The 20,554-nt window shown below is 33.4% G+C and overlaps 1 protein-coding gene across 1 annotated transcript in view; it reads left to right on the top strand.

The window, feature by feature from the left end:
• Positions 1-1,792: 1,792 nt before the first annotated feature.
• LOC111064083 (semaphorin-1A) overlaps positions 1,793-20,554 on the top strand; it is a 95,624-nt gene continuing 76,862 nt past the window's right edge. Inside the window, exon 1 of the mRNA XM_022351752.2 lies at positions 1,793-2,123. The gene's annotated coding sequence lies outside the window, so the exon portion shown is untranslated. The remainder of the gene's footprint in view (positions 2,124-20,554) is intronic.

Genomic DNA, 20,554 nt, shown 5'->3' with positions numbered 1-20,554 from the left:
TTCCATTATCACATTGTTCAACAAATTGATCAATTTTTGTGGTTTGTGTCTATATATTCATAAAATGATTATACATTTTCATCTGTTTCTTCTAATTTACGTTCGGAACATTCCTCATTCTCTGTCGCTTGATCTTGTTCGTTATTAGAATTTCCTTTTTACGTCTCAATAATTAATTCATCTTAATTCTAAATTGAGTAGAGAATGCGACGAGCAATAAGCATTGACTTTGAAATCAATCAGTCTGTCTCAATATCAAGCTCAATAATTAATTATTAGAATTGGAAATACTCTGATAGAATCATGTTTGTATATTAAATTACATTTCTGTGTGTAGAAACAGAGAGGATCGTAATAGGCATTCCATTTTCTCTGGTAGAAGTAACTGGGTTCTGGATTCACATTCATATCAAACTGTACAATGGTTGGAAATCTGATATTGAAGCGCAAGGCTCAATTGTGCGGTGAAATTATGAAATAACGGAAGCTTAATAACATTTTGGGTGCAGATCACTGAAAATACGGCTGATCGTTTAATGTAACTTCCTTATCCTTGATCTTGCCTTGATTTCAGACTCTCAAGTTCTAATGTTATATGAGGCGATATTAACTTACGACTCCACCTTAAGTTACAGCCTCTTCGAAGGGCTGCTGATCTCTGAAATTCATCTGATACTCATCTATCAGAATCGAAATAAATTTGTATCCATTTTATTACGACTTGAATATAGTAGTTTGTATGTTTTTGAATGTAGTATGTTATTGTAGTTGTTTATCCGAATAAATAAATGATTGCACTTTGTATACTGATTGCTCTTTGAAGAATGTAATTTATTGGTCCAAATTTAACAACGGTTCTTCACTGTGTATTTTCTTATGGAAAATAAATTAGGTTGCTGCTGACATGAGCATTCTTTCTAAAGAATTACTGTAATTCTTTTAAGCTAGTAAGTTACTTGTAAATACCTAAATGCAAGTTATTAATACAAAATGTATGATTGGAATTGGAGTTTTTAGATGAATTGCAACAATCTATGGAACCGAAATAAATTTTCCACCGTAAATAATCTGATCTAAGCTAAACAATCTATTAATAATGCTTATGATTTTTCAATTATTTAGAATATACACATACAGTAAATAACTTTTTGTTGAGTTATTCTTGACTCTCAAACCTTATTGCTTTAGGATACAAAATTTGAACAGTTATTGCTCCAGGATATACAGAAATGTTGTTCCACCAACAAATTATTAAAATTACCAATTTTACATTATATGGTAAGATTAGGTTACTGGATAGCAGTCTGAGCTTCTATTTTTGGTGCAGACCTACATCAATAACAGGTTTCAAACATTGTTGTAGAATACACTATCGCAGTTGAAATCGTAGTAAATAACTGTCAATCGTCCTCAAAGGTGTTAAGTTTGGTTCGGTAGTTTCTCTTTCCCTGGCATTAAATATGAGTGTGAACAGTTTAGTTTATGGAGGCCAACGAAACTAAACTTAATTGATTGGGGCCTATTTTTGGCGTCTACTGGTATGGAGCGGGGGTGTGAGAAAGGTTTGAAGACGAGTCAGGTAGTCGACAGGTAAATATTCAACCAAGAAGTCTCTTCCTCGAACGTGGTTTGGAGTCTTCCTTGGGAGTTGGGATTAGCTGCAGGTGATGATGATGATGATGATGATTGTAGTAGATGGATGAGGTGAAGTAGTGGCGGAGCGGAGGTTGGAAACTGGCAACAGCGCTTGCCAACAACGCCAACTGAACGAGAACTGAAAACTGAAAACTTGCTTCGCCAGTCAGTCTGCTAGCGTGCGTCTGCCGAGTTGTTTGGTTAGTTTGCTGGACAGCGCCATGTCGAACAAAATCTCAACTTTTCGTTGCCGTTACAAAACTACGCGATGTTCTTGACATTACAGTGTTATTATTTATCATTGTGTGTTTTGGTGTGTAATTGAATTTTCAACGTGCAACAATCAGTTTGAACGGCTGAAGTGTGTATAAAGTTGGTTCAGTTTGTTCCCTACGTCTTGTTGATCTGCGTTTCAAAAGTGATGTGCTACGGATTGTACCAGACTTTTGGATTACTTCACAAACCTTTCCAATCAAATTTCAAAACAGGTATGTCTTTGCCATCATACTTGAATCTAAATCTACTTCTATTTACTTTTAGCTTGTTTTCTACAAAAAACTTAGAACTACAGTATGTTGTTATTTTACTTACTGCCTGAGTAGGCTACCATAACCTAACAAGTTGAGTTATAACCGGTTTGTTGTTAGTTCACTCTCTTCTCTCTTCAAGAAGGCAACATAAGTTCAACAACATAGAATATTCTGGTTTAGATTTTATTGATACATCACTTAAAAAAATCTTGAAATGGAATGTAAAGAAGAAAAAAATATTGGATCCAGCACGGTAAGTTAATATGCTATGCTAACTTAGGAAGCAACACTAAACCATTTCAAAAATCTAACCTTCACTAAGCTAAAACTGAAATACAACAGTAGTTTTGCGCGGAGAGTTTTCATCATAAAACATTTGATATTAATGATCCTAAAAAATATGATATTATTGACTTATTTGTTTATTTCACAAAAACCAACAAAAATTCAATTTAAGTCTAAAGTTTAATTGATTACCTACCCCGACGCTGTGAGGCACAAGCAGGGCAGAGAGAAAGAAGAAGAAGTTCAATTGATTACCTCCTCACCTTCTGTTATTGTTGTTTTAACCCAGTTACTTACTTTTTTCTCTGTACGTTTTTAAATGTAAAAGCATCATACAGTAAGTTACTCTTTTGCAGCATGTTTTTAAAGTTGAAATAGGTTTCAAAATGAAACCGGTTGCACTTTGGGCCTTGTGGTCTATTTTCATTTGATTTTATTTCCAATTGTTTTAAATTCTGAAGCCCGGTTGCACAAAAGCCAGTTAAATTTTAAACGTGATTAATTTCACTAGAAACAATCAGATCTTTTTGTTAAGACCGCTTCCATGATTGATTCTCGTGGAATTAAATCACAATTAAAATTTAAATTTGTGCAACCGGCACTATTTCTTGACTAAGTTAATTGAATTCTGATACCGAGACAATATCTATATTTTTTATGCACGTTACAAAGCTATGAAGTAAATTTTCCCAATGTTACAAATCTTAATTTAAAATTTTTTTGCAGTGCAATAGATTTTAATACCTACAGGTATTTATTTTTTTATTTTTTTTTGTATAGCCTAGCTTAATCAGAATCAAGCTCTATTTTACAGTAATACTTACTCCTCAAATAAATATATTATGTCATATGCACAAGCTAAAAGCTCATGTGGGCATCATCCGCAATGAAAAAAATCATCCCCAATCTGAAGGATTCATAATAATTTTATTCTATAGTGAGGTCCACGTTATAATGGCAGTAGATAAAGTAAGAACAACAGCGTTGCCTGTTCTCTGCCCTTATTAATTATATTTCTCCATTGTCAAAAACAGATTTGGCATCGTTGCAAAACTAGATAAGTATAGTACTACCTGATTTGTCGAATGATAGACAAGGATAGCAACATCGAGGTTAATCAAATACTGTCATTATAACGTGGACCTCACTATAGTACTTTGGTTATGGAAAATTGTATCACTAATAGTTCAACTACAAAATGAATATCGTAATAAAATATCAAACTTCTACATATAAAAATTCATTTGTGAATTGACTTTATAATTTGTGCATTTTTTATAATATGAGGAACTGTGAAAATGTCATATCATAAAAATAGTCTATGCCTTCATGAGTTTAGCACTTTTGCTTCCACTCGTAAAAACACTACTATTAGCCGAGGCTTTTTACGAATATGTTTTATCTGAAATTCCTTCTTTTTTTAAAGATTATTATAAGTTTTATTATAGGTTACTTATATTTTATTCAATCAACTTTCAATTTTTAGTAATAATTTTGTAGATGCAAATATACAGTAACAAGCATGAACTAATCATTAAAATGTTTTGTCCAGAATTTGAAATCTACTATTCATTGAAGCGCTACATAGTTTCTTATCAACAGGAAGTAGTATGAGTTATCAATGGAATTTGGCATACCATACTCTGTTTATTTTGTTTTGTACGTAATACCAGAGTGATAAGTAATCCGTTGATGAAGAGGATGATTTCTTCATTGTAAATGATACATTATCAATAACAATGAAATCACATCTTTATTGTGATTGAAAGTTACTGTAATTTATTAGTAATTATTTATTTAAGCAACTAGAATAATAAAGAGCACATTTTTAGATTGGTTATTTACTTTAGAAGATGTATAAATCTACAGTGGAATTGATTTATTCAAATAATGTGTTCCATTGAAAATTTTCATTGGTGGTACCGTATTTTTAAGTATAAAAAATGGCTTCATTAGTATTGGATTCGAATTACAATTACAATTAAGAAGCAAACAAGATGAAATAATAGAACAAATTATATTTGTTGATATAATAACTATGTTGTGAGCTAGTAACATGAAGAATCAATATAAAATATAGTATCACACAAGAGAAACTTATCTTATTACTTAGTAAGTAAAATCTTTTCTGTAGCTTTCTGATCACTCATATTAGAAGTTCGCCGTACTCTAGATTTTGGCGCTTGAAGGGTGAATGCTTCAAGTCAGCTCCATAAACAGAATTCATAAAAGCCCTATTTCCCGGTAGTTCATAGCTTCGTACTCCACCTAAAGATTCTGGCTAATTCATTTCTCATTATCAGCCCTCTAATTACTCACGCACAAGTCTAGGGCTCATGTGGGCATCATCTCAGCCAAAAATTCTAATGTGCAATTATTTGTATTCACAAGCTCATAGAAACAACACTATAAATGTAAGAAGTGAAATTGACCTTCCTAAATTAATCTCTAGAACATGAAGTCGTCTAACAAAGTCAGAGAGCTATTTCCTTGAATATAAGCGATAAAAAGTTCAATGATTATGGGTTGATTTATATGTCACATGACATTTACTGTTCTAAATGAAGCCACACTCTGCAAGTAGAACCTGGAATATAAAACAATGCATTGAATACGCCCATGTCCTGCTGTCGTCAAAACAAAGTTCTGTGTGGTACTTATTTATTATATTATTGTTGTGTACGTATTGTGATTCTGGCCCTGGAAAGTCATTTTCTTATTCTCTTTAACCATTCTCTTATCCCATTAGCTTATCTGATCTCAAGTTATTGCTCTGTGGTAGAAATAATTAGGTCAATATAAACCATAAGGTATTTCTAGCCGCATTAAGAAGGTGTAGGTTCTGAAACTGTAACAACTGCAATAGGATTTTGATCGAAGCCACAATATGGGAAGAATAGGGTTGAGGTGGTCTGAAATCGATTTCAAGAAAAGAGGGTTGACTGTATGTGGACGAAATCTATTTAAAACCTGGGTAGAAATAGCACCAAAGATGAAATTCATAGCTTGATCTTCTGAATGGAAGAGAAGGGATGCAGATTGGGGGAGCAGGTGGAAAAATGCTATTGTGGATTTCTTAATCGATTTGAGGGCGTGAGAATGAGAAACTCCATTTAGTTTGTCGAGGCTAAATCATGATGTGAGTTCAATGTAATGTTTATGAAGATTGTATTCTATTCGAAGAAAATATTTGAACTATTTTGAAGTTACGGTAGTAGTTGATCACCTGAGAAAATCTTTGCTGTGTGAAGGTAAAGCCCCCTACACACTTCAAGGCCAGTCCTAGAGAGAGAAGTAGATTTGAGACATCCTTCTCAATTTCTAGGTATCAAATTTATGGTTTCGATATCATCATCAAACTCATTCTAGAATATCCATGGTCAAATAATTATGTGAAATCCTTTTCTTAGTATTTTTATTTAACATGAATAATTACCACAATATAAACTTTTCAACTACACAAAAATCCATAACTGTTTATGGTTCATAGTCTAATGGTTTTGTCCATGGATCATGTAATACCACCAGGTATTCAAGGAGAGAATCTTTTGATTTTGTTAAAAATAAATTCGGTAAGTTAGTGTTTGCATGAAATTTTGTTCTTTGCCCTGTTACCGGAGATTTATAGATTATTATTCCTTTTAAATAGTAAGTAATAGATCAACAACTAATATAATAAGTACTGTAGTATTCCGGCTTCGTGACTTGAACTGTACTTAAAAAACTTGGGGAGAGGTAGTCTTCAACCTAGCACAAGTGCTATGAGGACTTCACCCTCAGCAATAATAGAAAAACTCATTCTCATTAGTATTGATTTTTCCAAAACCTCGAGGGAAACTACTTGTAATTTGTCCAATGTCTTTTTATATTACCAAATAAATAATAACGGGGAAATCCCATAGTAAATTGGTGGTCTTTTATTACCATCGTATTGATATTGTTGTATATTTGACTAGTCATTACTATTAGAAGTAGTCAGGACTAATGAATGCATATTCTTACAAAAAACTTTCGTACGATCACTGAAATAGGTATTTCATTAAAGGCTTATTTTCATCGAAACTGGTGACTTCAGTGGTTTTCCACTATTTCTGACTTCTTTTTATGAAAATTTTCAACATTTGCAGCTAGCTGGATCGTAACTAGTAGTCGAAAAATAGTAAGCTGACTAAAAGCCGGCTTTCAGGTTGTCTTGTTAACATGTTTGACAAAAGTTTCGTGCTCTCATATAAAGCTACATACGACTTTGCACATGCAAGGCGTGCACGCGATTCGTCCAGCAAAGAATCGCTTTTGCCTAATCCCAGCTTATGAACGTTCAATACTGGTTGGCATTGCTTTTTTGCGCATTTTTATTAGGCCATGTTAATACAAATTAATCTCTGGATGAATCACATTTTTCCTACCCCAAAACATTTGGCTTTCTCTACCTTTCCAACTTTTAAACTTGTAATCACAAGTTCTCCTCATGCTACAGAAACAAAATTCAAGGAATTTCGTGAGAATAGTTCTAAGAGAATTTTGAAAAACTTGAATAGAGTTTTCATAGATTTTAGGGTATGAATAAGCTGTTTTTTTTTATTGTACCATGTTGTAGTTGAAATTCATCAATTATTCAACTACGTTATTAGAATATTTTTAACAATACCATATCAATTAGGCCTATTATCATTTGAATAGATGGAATTAATCTCTTATTTCAGAGCCTTCAGCGGGTTTCCATGTCTTTTTGGATCGAATTGTAAAAGATTAGAAATACAGCAGACCAAATTATATTATTAAATTGAATTATTATATTATTGTATCATTCTACTAACTATGTATGGATTTAGATGGAACTGATTGCTTATAACCAGGGAGTATAGAATTGAAATATTTTTATTCAATTATGACATAGGTAACTTATAGAACTACTAGGAATCGAAAGTAAATTTCAATGTATTTTCAAGCTATATAAACTTTTTGTTAAACTGAGCTTTTACAATAATAATATATATATTCTAGTATTGTCATGAAAAATTTACGATTCATTTTCTATCTCCAGTTAGAAATGAATCTTTTCTTTGAACAGTAAACCACGATCAGTGGATAGGATTATCAGAAGATAACTATTTAACTTTATATCAGTCAATTTGACTGGAGAGCAGACACTGTATCAGACAACTTTCTGTCCTTAAGTTACGAGTCTCATTTCACACCACCCTGAGCAACGTAAAGTTACGTTTCGCCTACAAGAGTTTTTGAAACATTGTTTCTAATGGAGTAATCAGACTGCAGTAGATTCGTAACGCTGAATCTACGGACTACGTGTGGCGTAATATAAGATATGTTGCCAACGTCTATGAAATGAAAGAAACAGAGGATTAAAAATAAGAAGCGACAATCACAAGAATCAAATGAAAATTAGAAATAGTTAAAAACAGAATCACGATATTGCCTGATTGGCGTCCATTCTATCAGATTTATTAGCCAAATTGGGAACAAAAATTATAAATTATAAAAAACTATAATCATAGAAAATTATAAAATTATAATTATAGAAAACAATTTTGTAATTGCTTTTTTGGGATGTATTCGTTTGTTTATCTATTTGAAGCTAAATCACGTTCTACTGCAAGCCAGATAGAAGTTGAATGTAAAGGCTAGAAGGTAGAAATGGAAATCGTCGACGCTTCGAAAATGCACAGTGGGAACCATTGGTTTCAGCCACAGCTTAGCCTATAGAATTTACTCAGAACACCTTGGGTTTGAGCTAGGGGCAGGTGATATCTTTTATAGCGTGAATGCAACACTGGAGTCAGTTCTATTGCTGAATCCTTGCTGAAATTCTTCCACCTTGTTTAGCTGTAGAACTTGTGACGTGTCACGTATCACAGGGTGACAGAGGAATTTTGAAAGGAGTTCCACTGTAATACCTCTGAAAGGACTATAAACCAAAGGTACGTTATTCTATTGTGGAAATAGTACTAGTATTTTTTGTGACCACGTTGCCAGCTCGTCTAATGACGTTGAATGAATGATTGAAATACAGTGCCAGACCATTGGTTGGAATTTATAAGCATTCTATGAACCTTGTCATGATGATATTATGCAGTATAGATTTCTGATAATTGAACGTTAACTTCAATCAATTTGTTTATCTTTTCCCCGAAGATAATTAATGCATTTACGACGTATACGAGTGTGCTAAGGTGGTTAATGGAAATTTAAACCAAAAAGAAGTCTCCATAAGGTATATTCTCCATTCTCATTCCATCTCAACATGTAGGATTTTCCTGTTGAGAAGCTCAAGTATCTGAGATTGAGTTGAAACTTCAGAAATGAGCGATAAGAGTAATAATGGGGAGAAAGTCAATATAAACCAGTGGTCAATCATTTCTGAAAATTCCTCTATTACCTAGCTATTATATTCTCGTGACGATTTGCTTCTAACGAAACACGAACATGAGTTTAATATAGGAGAACTATTCCACAGTAATTACGTCATTAGCTTCTGGCAAACCGCTACTTTAGACAACTTCATGTACATGAGAGTAGGTATCAAAAACTTGGGCTTAAATGTACAATGTGCTGCCAAAGTTTGGGGATTCAGTGTTGAATTGAAGAGAGCTTTCAGTTGTAGGTATTATTAGATTATGTGAATGTGAAGCTTGAAGTGAAAAATTCTGAACTCATTATAAGTACTGTTTTATAATTATGACAGTGGAACTTATATTCCAAAATGAACGTTTGAAAAATCCACATACCATTTTTATTGTGTTTAATGGGTGAATTATTTATTATTATAATTTATTTTTTGATACAATATTACAAATCATATAAATATGATCGGGAAAGAACAACAGGCATGGCCCAAAACTATTCTCTTCCCAAATTTTGATAAAGAATAACATGCACGAAAAAGTAGGTTATGTTTTTACTGTGGAAAGTTCAAGTTCAATTTCAGGAAAATATATGTGAGCTAGAAATTTTGATTTTAGAATGATTAAAACACCAAATTATAGTCAAATATCACCGCACTTTGAATAAATAAAGATAGATTATAATAATAAATAAAATGACGAAAGGACCTGAAATTCGTCACCTGCCACAAATTACCGCAACCGCAGCGGCAATATGATTATTTTTTATATTCAGGTGATTCAAGTCTATATTAATAAATTTATATTTTCGGTGATGTGCCTAAGAAGTAGATTATGAAGTTCAATTTTATAATAACATCGACAGAAGTATTATTGCAGATAACAGATAAGGATTATCCCTCATACTGTACGTAGATTGCTATCTGATCGATTTGTTTCTTACTTCATGGATATTCATAGGTATAAGGTATTATAAAAAATGTATGATACCAGGCCTATAAACTGAGCTATTAAAAAAGCTATTTGGTAGAATTTATAGTTACCACGTCAACGTCAACTAAAGTTATAGAAAATGAGTGGAGCAATTATTGAACCATAATGGATCAGATGATGAATGGCTAAAGGAGGATTTTGCATCGCTTCTGGTTTCTGGCGTGATAGGGTGTTGGAATTAGCCACAGCTTTTCAACTCCAACCTTTTGGATGCAGGATGGGAAGGGGCGTGGACGTTCTGAAAAGTAGGCTATTAGGAGTTGGGGTGTGATAGTTGCTATCCATTCATCCATTTCAAACTAGCAGATCTAATAGTTTTTCCCAACTGCAAATAGTGCCGCTATTCTATTCTATCTGAATATTTCCAATAAAGGATATCGCATGACCACAGTTCTTCAAAATACAGTATTAATGTATGATAATATACAATATCTAAGTGTACGATATAAATGTATAATACTGATAAATTATGTAGCCTACGTATTCAATTTGGACAAAATTTGTTATGTTTCCTTGATAGGTGTGGATGCATATTCTACTGTCAGATAGATACCCATGCTAATCCAGTATCCAACAAACTATATAGATTACACAATACAGTGGAAAATCTACGTAAATTCTAAGGGATAGTTAAAAAATGTACTATTACGAGGTCTACAGATGGATTAAATAGAGAATGCATTTATTGAAATGCTAATTAATATATAATTATTATTTAACGAAAATCCTAAATAAATGCTGTAAATCACCCCGAAGACTTCTGCTACTGCAGACATTGACAACAGGGTTAACAGCTAGATGGAAATTCGATGAGAACTACTATCCAAAAATCTAGCTGTTAACCCTGTTGTCAATGTCTGCAGTAGCAGAAGTCTTCGGGGTGATTTACAACATTTATGTAGGATTTTCGTTAAATAATAATTATATTACGAGGTCTGTACTTAATTGGGGTGTACCTTATTGAAGTTGAACGCTTTATGGACGTTTCAAAGGACTGCGGAAAAAGGACGGGGAATGTACTATTAATTTAATGGAGTGTACTCTATCAAGGTTCCACTATATTGGTGTGTAAGCCGATTGAATAATATCAACTTTATTTCAGAAGCTCAGTTAACTCCTATTCTTCTTCAACCATTTCTATTCTATAATCTGAATTATTTTCATTTTTTTTAAATTTGGATTTTTATAACACAACTTAACCTGGCCGAACTAATATATTGATTCTCTCTTTCCAGGTGAGTTTGTTAACTCCTCCAGATTTGATTTCGTGAAATTCCGGAGAAGTGTTTCAGATCAGCTCTGTAAGTTCATAACCGGTAAAGTTGAATTTCACTTCAAAATTTCCTACAAAGAATTAAACTTCTGGTATGTCTATTTCCGAACCATTTATGTGGTAAATAACTTCTGTACTGTAGTGATTGTTGTGAAATTGATGATTTGTAGATCAGGTACCGACTTCCAGTTTTGTTCAAATGATAGGAAATTGAAATTCCGAATTCGGAAGTTCAGATTATTAGGATCGAAGATTAGTCTACAATGTTCAACACTTCATTCGTTTCCACTAGTCATTGCTACTAAAATCAATTGCTTGCTCCTCTTTCATTTCGATGAAAGATTTCATTGAAATGAATGTAAAACAATTGATTTGTTTATTAATCAATCTATCAGCAGTTCTATTTACGTTCTAAATAAATACGATTCTGTTTGTGAATCGGCCAGAAAATGTTTATCAGTCCAATTAAACATTTTCACCTCTTCAAAGAGCAGTCCAAAATAGTTCATTAGATTGTAATTTATTGATCTAAGTAGTTTCAAATTAATATGGAAAACATTCAATTAACTATATTTATATCTATCCATTGCTATAATATGATTAGCATATCGTGCTCCGATTGAAATGAGGCTAAAAAATTTATACTCAACTCATTCTGTGTATAAATTTTAGAAAGACATAGCTTTGTGGTTCCAAAAACGTCCGATTTGTATCGCCAAAAATAAAGTTCCCTTAGAAAATGAGATTATGGGAGTGGAAGATAAGTAGCGACCTCCAATAATGTTGTTCTAATCCTATAATAGTGTGCTCTGGTTGTGATTTGCTGTGATTTGTAAGTCAGCAGCTTTGAGCATCTTAAACAGTTTGCTTTGTTTTTGTTTGGCCGTTCTTTTTCTAAGTCTATCAATCTTTCGTCAGTAGACATCTCAACGTATCCGGCAACTTAACGGCCGCTTTCAAGTCCATACTATTGTCGCCTACCAAGTTTGACAACGTCTTATCCACGCGCATGCTCCAGCCTACGCCTTTTCTGAGCTTACTTTCAAGTTGAAGTTTCAAGTCGTTCACTACAGAAATAGATTATGCTATTATTCTTCTCGTTTTAGCCTTTGAGCATTGAGCAACGGAGGCGACGGTTGGGTTTATTTGGTTTCGGAATGAAGCAGTGGGTCTACGATGTATGCAATGCTAGTCCATTGATGAATGCAGTTGAGAGCGACTCTAGTTTTGAACCGAAGAATGGAAGCGAGGCTTGGATTGGAGTGGACCAGGGCCGACGACCGATATAGCTGCTTCTTCTAGTCTTCTCCCATTTGTATCAATTGTGTCCGTAATAAGCGGCCTGCTCACAAGTGAATTGAAATGAAGATGATGATGATGATAATGGGGCGCTCTCGTTTGTACGATTGTCATGATATATGCTGGGTAAAAAGCGACGGTGAGTCTAGTATGCCTTCAGAAAAACCAAATTCATGCTTAAATGAAGTGAAACACTGGTATTTGAGTGCTAGTCGAATTTTTTCAACTCTATTTACAATGTTCCTCTTGAATGGTACCGAAATTCATAAGTAATTTGGTACATACGACGTCGCGTTTTGAATATCTCTATAACTCACTTTCGACAATACAATTCTCATATATAATCAATATATGATATTGAGTTTCTCAGGTTGACTTTTCAAGTTAATGAGTGTTGTTGTAATAAGTTAATAACTTGTAATAAGAAGTATTAGCTGATGATTATCAGCAGATGTATAAAAATTCAATTCATATAAAAGAAAATCAAAAAAAAATCAATTTTTTAAAAAAAACTTATTATTAGTACAAAATTATTGATTAAACCATAAAGCCCGTCAATTTAAGGGAAAATATGGTTAAATTCACAGATGGGCCAGAATGGGAGGATACACTTGATAAGGGGGGGGGGAGGTATATGGCTCATTCCGGTTCCTGACCCAGACCCAATAAAATGTTTTTTCTATATAAGCTTGTTTGTTTTAGAATTTTTTTAGTTTCATATTCAATTTAAAACGCTCAAGAAAATCTCAGTTAACCTCAATATCCTATCACAAAATTAGATTCAAACATAACTTCTTAGTATTTTCCAATATTTATGGCTAAGCTTCTAGCTGCGTTGTTCAAAATAATGCATTGCTTTGGAACTTTACTATACTTGGATCCTATTATTACTTGAGCACAAGTCTGTAGGTCACTGAGGTGTAAGAAACACTATCCTTGAAAACAAGACAACTGCGGAGAGTGTTTAACAAGAAAATGGAAATTATTGTAAAAATTAAGACTTTCTCTGGAGAATGTAGTTTGAATCATTATTTTCCAATCACTACTACACGAGCTCACTGCCACGCTGTACTTTGATTTTCAGAATCATTTGTGCGTCAATTGTTGTTGGGAATGCGCGTGTACATTGAATTGAATTGAGCATAAAATTGGCGTGAAAGTGTTGATAACTCAATTGCTCTTGACGTGCTCTATTTAGGTATCAAGTAATCAAACGGTGAATTTAGTGACAGTACGTTATAACTTACAGTGATTCCTTAATTGTACTCAAAACAATAGCTATTTTGGTTTCTTGAAAATTCTTGAGTAAGTTGAAGGAAAATCTGCCAATTACAAGATTCAATGTATTTGTGATTATTTTATTTGTCTGTATGTATGTTCCAGTAATATTAGCTTGGTTATTAGCTGGTTACTCCAGTTGATGTTACTCTAGCACAGGTTTATTGTGTGTGATAATAGCATTTGTAAGGATTGGTAAGTTATCAATCCAGATTAACAATAAACAATAAATCTCTGTGTTGTTGACTAACAAAGCACTACTTACATTTTGATAGTTTTTAAGTCGTAAAAAATAAGAAACAACTCAAAGAAAACATCTACAATGCTTATTGAGCAGACAAGTTCATCTTGAATAACAGAATTGAACTTAGTTACGTAGTGCATGATTTTCCAACATGATTAATAATAGTTTAGTCTCAGCCATTCATCAAAGAATGATGATAAATTTTAAGTTTTAATACGTTGTCTTGTTTAATTTGTTTTGATTACAAAGATGTAAGAGTATTTCACGAAAGTTTTTCCTAAGATAAATTTATTGGGAAAACCTCATGTGATTTTTTTGAACCCACGGTGAACTGATTAGTTCTTGTGAGAAGTAGATTTCATGATAAGATTTTTCACTGCAGTCTTTTTAGGTCGAAGAAAGAAGGGCCCTTGCTCTCGGAAAACACCATCTGCTTGCTGGAGAGATATTGTTGGGATCATGCCAACAAAAATCTTTCCACCTTTCATACAATGCACCTCGTATCTCGCCTAATGACGTTGTTGAAAATCTTATCCGTCATGAAGGCCCGCTCGCTATCTTCGACGTTGGAATAAATCTTGAAAATGATAATTTCCTCAACGATTTTATAATTATCATTCAACGAAAGTGAAGGGGTTTGCCCCTGATACCTCATACAAAGAGATTTTATATTCTATACCAATAATTAGTCTGGCTGCGTTCTTGGTATACAAATTTTAAGACAAAAATGAATATTTAGAAAATTGGAAGAAAATTCTGGATTTGGGATCACTTTATGGGAAATAGTTTCATCATAATTTCTATTTATGTTTGCTGATAATGATGCTCACAGATTTGTGAATAGGTAACAGGATTATAAGAGATGAATGAACCTACCTATGGTTTACAAGTTGATGAGAGATAAATGGACGGTCATCCAGTTTTTTTGTTTGATTCTCAACCATCGGGGAGGGGTTTTCATATTCATAAGTTGTCATTGCAGTAGTTTCTAAATAGTCACTCTTCAGAAGGACAGAGAACATACAGCTTGTATCTTATCTGAGCCATCATATATTGCTATGGCTGCTGGAACAAACCATTTTCCCTACTAGGCCTATTATAGGAGATTTAAGAGGAGGCTCTCATGAATTCAGATATTTGAAATATAAAGGTGCGTACAGCTTCGCGGCGCGTATATCTGTACACACCTTTATATTCATTGACATCGAATTCATTGAAACAGATTAAATTGTATTATTATAAAGGGACCATTATTTTTGATCGGGCTAACATAAGAGTCAGACTCAGATTCAATGATACATTTAGACTCGAAAAATTTTCGTTCACAACCAAACCATTTGCCACCAAATATTCGAGGTAATACGTGGCTGAAACAAATTGTAAAGTGTTTGTCTGTGGCAGTAAATTGATTTAATTTGACACGCATTAAATCTAATGAACCTTCAACCCTATAGATTCAATGATCCTTTAGATTTAATAAGTATTGTCGAAACCGGGAAACAAAGGCTAAAAATAAACTTTCTACTCTTGATATATTTCGATTTGTATATCATTAAGCTATCAAAATGAAAAAGTTTTCTCAGGAAATCATTTTTTTCCGATCATTACTTTTTTGAGATATGAGCGCCTGAAGTTTGATTTTTTGGGACAGAACATTTCAAATTCGGTAAGATATAAATCCATGAGATTTATAGGATGGATTCTTCATGGTATTGTTGATCTAGTAAAACAAAAATTTTCTGAAAATATCAATTTTTGAGAAATTTATTCAATTTACCAAAAATAACTCAACGAAAAGTTATTTTTAGTTAATTGAATAACTATCTAAAAATGGATATTTTCAGAAAATTTTTGTTTTACTAGATCAACAATACCATGAAGAATCCATCCTATAAATCTCATGGATTTATATCTTACCGAATTTGAAATGATCTGTCCCAAAAATTCAAACTTCCGGCGCTCATATCTCAAAAAGTAATGATCGGAAAAAATGTTTTCCTGAGAAAACTTTTTCATTTCGATAGCTCAATGATATACAAATCGAAAAACTTCGAAAAATATCACGAGTAGAAAGTTTATTTTTAGCATTAGCACAGCCTTAATATGACAGGAAGTTTAATAAATAATTAAATAGCCTTTGTTTTTTGTAGAAGTTTATAATTTTATGAGAAGTTCTCTTATAATCCCTGTGTCTGAGAATTAATTGAGATCAGATTAATTATATAAGTGGCGTGTTCATTCAACAGGTCCGATCTTCAGTTGGTCATTGGATATTCATGATGAACATAATAAGGGGAGTCGGGTTTAAAAATGAAATCCAGCTCAAGTTTGGCGAAATGTGAAATCGAGTAGACTTTCCCTCTTGTATTGTGGCGGGTGAAACTTGAGCATAATTTCTTTTATTTGAAGGCTTACCCGGAGAATGTCAATCGATTGTCGCAGTTGTCTTTAGAAACATCTTTGTTGTTCTTGTTGGACAGTGTTTTGTGGAAGGTGATTTCTCTTGGACTAATCCACCGTGGCTCCGTGGCTCTTTCAGAGAGATGTCACGGCGCCGAACACTTTTGTTTGACCTTCATTTCGCTCGGTCATCTCACACTGCCTGCTGCCCGTTTATCCACTTTCCATTCCAGGCTTCAGGCTCAATACAACCAATTTACTCTAAACAAATGATAAAAATGAATAATTTATTTATTAATTTTTTGTAACAATTCATTTATTTGTTAATACAATTACAAATCATATGAATATGATCAGGAAAGAACAACAGACATACCCTGTTATATTAAATAATAATTCAATTATCATAATAGAAATTAAGAAGCATGGATATTCAGTATTATCACAACTTTTTATTTATTTAAATACTGCAATTAAGACGATTCCATGAATATAATACAATTAAAGTTGAAGCTGTGAGGAATACATTATTTGATGAGAAGAAAAATGGAAATTTTATAAACGAAATATTGTTCCTATAAGGCCCGGTTGTACAACGGCCGGTTAAATTTTAACCGTAATTAATTTCACGAGAACCAATCAGAGAAGGCGTTTTGAAAAGACGGCTTCTATGATTGGTTCTCGTGGAATTAATCACACTTAAAATTTAACCGGCTGTTGTGCAACCGGCACTATGAGTTGTATCTTCTACAATAGGTTATGAAGCGTTCAATAGCAATTTGCTATTATAATAGCTATTGGTGATAGCGGTCAGTCAATTTTCTTCTAGTTGATATTTTTCAAATATTGCTTGCTGTTTGGGTGAATATAATACTGTAATTTCTCAAACTAAATTGATTTTTTTTGCTGATTGATGTTGTTCCCCCATATTAACAAATTCAAATAATTTGTTAATATGGGTGGTTTCAATAGTTTAATAGTTTCAAATTATAAATAATTGATGATGTTGCATAAATACATTAATTGAATAAGTGACAAGCGTGACACAATCTTCATCACGTCATTTTTTCGATTGGGGATGGAAAAACGTTTGGGCCGCTCTTTTAATCTCAGGATTGAGTTGTAATGATGAAATTTAAAGTTCTATGATTGGCAAACTAATAATAATATTAGATTCAATCATCTAAACAATGAAATGAAAAGTAATTTGATTTGTAAATAGTAATATTATAATATTGCATTAAATTATTGTCAGACTAGTCAGACCTCGTAAATCTCACCTAACAATTTTAATAGCAATTAATCTACCATTGAAAGATATGTTGTATGCATAGATAAATAATGTATATTGTCACTACTGCCTTTCTTCGAAGAAGCTTTCATCTCAGGGATTCGGGAAGAGTTCATCTCATCCGTTACACTTGATTTATCAACTTCATTTCATTTCAGTCTTTTTCCGTATCCAATATTAAGAAGATCTCATCACGCCTTTGTGAACAAGAATAGCTTCTCTGGACCGTCCTCCTAGAATAATAGGCTGTGAATCTATTCTGCAACTACAATCACTTTACACTGTTGAGATATTTATGTGGAGCTTTTTAGTTTTGTCACTTTGAACGCGCTTAATCGTTGAAAGAAATTGGGTCCGTTCTGTTTCGTCGACCACTGAAATTTATTTGAAACGTTTCCTGAAGCCGTTTGTATTCCTGCAAATAAATATAGAAAAAATAAGAGGGAACAGGAGTAGGATAAAATAGTGGAATAACAATAGACGACGAGCGAGAACAGAAAGAAAAATATCGTAGCGTTTGTCTCTGGCGCCCGACTTTTCTCGCTGTATTCCTTGATCCCTATCTTTTTTCTTGCAGTGAAAAAGGAAGAGCGTCGAAATATAATCTTCCAGCTCAGTGTTGTTCCATGCAGCAGTTAAGTCCATGCCGCGCCTCCATTTATCCATAGCTGCTGTAAGAAGCGGAATAGGAACACTTATCTTCTGGTTTGGATTGATCCCGTGGCATAATAACATCATTGAGGTGGTTGTCTTCCCTCACCCCCCACCCACGCCTACATTCTCAACAGTAAATAATATGCATGTTTGCTCCACATGCTGCCTCCAGCATTAGCAAGCTACAGCAACCGAACGTATACATCAACTTCCTTGTTCCAGTTGCACACAATGCCATTTCGGTGGATGGTTGAAATATCGCTGCGAAAAACAAGTTTTGTTTGAACTCGAGCCGTTATAGCGGTTACATTAGTTATTTGGAGTGCGGCAAATTACTTGGATTTGCGATTATGACTGCGTTATTAGTGGAAAAGTGTTGTTTGTGAGCGAAAAGTGTAGTTCATTGAAAGTAGAGTTTGAAAATTAAAGAAAGGTGATATTTTCTTTTCTTTGAATTCAAAATATTTTACTCTGACACTGGATAGTTAGAGCAGGGGCTCTTAACCCTTCTTAGATCCAAGCCTCCCTGAGAATCCCAATTTTTCAATCCTCACCTGCCCCCCAGGTCGGGAACCGCTGAGTTAGAGGATATGTCTCAAAGCGCAGCTTTTTTTCTTGAATACATTTATCGAGTAATGAAAACTCTTCTAAGTTTGTCACTTCATCAGATTATCGTTGTTGAAATTGGGAAATAGCAATAAACTTCACTAGAATAATATTGTCCTTCAACTTTGTAGAATTTTAACTCAAGTTGGATTTGATAGATAAAATATGCATAAATATACTTGTAGAAATGTTCATACAGTTCTACTGTATTTGGATAGTCGTTCGTCTTTAATTCACAGCTCAATCTGTAATACAATAGCTTACTGCTTACAACGTCAAGTACATCAACTTTCTTTCCGTTTACGGTACTTAATACACTCTCATCCTTTATTTTCAATTGAATTATTCAAGTCCGCACGGGAAATTTTTATACTCTTTCTACAACATGAGAATAATAGAAACCTTGATTTGTGAACTGTTGTCCCAAATACATACAACTGCAATTTAGGTTAGTTGTCTTCTCTAGATTCCCATGAATTGTTATTTCAGCTGTTGCTCTTTTGTTGGACGCTAGATCGTGTCAAGTACGCTCGAGGCCTATTTTTACGGCCGGGCGAGCGAACAATGGGAGACGTCTGCTAAACTCACACCTATTCAGGACGAATGATAAGGATTACAATTAGTGGCAGACGGTCCAGGATAATCCCAGGATCACGCGCCATCCTGAAGAGACCCTGACACTGTTCACATCCTCAATCCTGCTCCTTTCTGCTGCTAAATTGGCTGCCATCATGCACTCTGTCGTTGTCTCTGTTTTGCATCAGCTGCTCCATTGCTCGCGGCTGCAACTATTATCATTTTGTTTTTTGAATTGCACTGCTTTTTACCAAATCACCGGAACCGGAACTACCTTCTTTTACCTTTGTTAGTCGGCAAATTGTGGCAGCCTTCAAACTATTATACGCCAGTGGTCAATTGGTTTCAAATGCTTGCTGATTCTTTTATTCACAAATTTCCTGTTAGTGTAACAATAGAGCTGAATTGTAAATTATTTTCTTTTGTTTCATTGTTTCGAAAATTTGATCTACCTCCAAACAGGTTATCTGCAACTCTCTTTCAATTATAATTATCTAATTATCAGTAGTACTCTAATTTTATGTTTATCATGTATCAATTTTGTCTCTTCAATCCTCGTTTTGTCAAATTTGTCATGGCTTTACCATATCATTCTGATTGGTATGAAATCTCAATAATAATTTTTCTTGTGATTTAACTATAACAGTACAGCTCAATTTAGAAAATGAATGGCTGATTCTCACATACTTATAGGACTGTACCAGTGTTATTATTTATTTATTTAGATACAAAGAACAAATAATTAAAATGATTAACTAGATTAAATGTTGAACTAGAGCTGTACTTATGTCCGTTATAATTGGATAGAATCTCTCATACATTTCATAGCCTTCAATAATTCAGCATTTTTCACCAGATTAAATGTTGAACTAGAGCTGTACTTATGTCGGTTAGAATTGGATAGAATCTCTCATACATTTCATAGCCTTCAATAATTCAGCATTTTGATTCATAAGAACACACTGCTAACCGTAGATACCATATTGCCCAATTTCATCTTTTTGTAAATTTATTGCTAAATTTTTAATTCCACAAAAAGCTTTCTTAAAAAATGAAAATCTAATATTGTACTATAATTTCATTTAATTTTCTATGAATTTTTCGCTTAAAAATCTAGTAAAAACTACA

This window comes from Nilaparvata lugens, chromosome 2 (assembly GCF_014356525.2).
Source record: "Nilaparvata lugens isolate BPH chromosome 2, ASM1435652v1, whole genome shotgun sequence".
Classification (NCBI taxonomy): Eukaryota; Metazoa; Arthropoda; class Insecta; order Hemiptera; family Delphacidae; genus Nilaparvata; species Nilaparvata lugens.
Note: the sequence above shows the minus strand (reverse complement) of the source record. Positions and strands in the feature narration are given on the sequence as shown.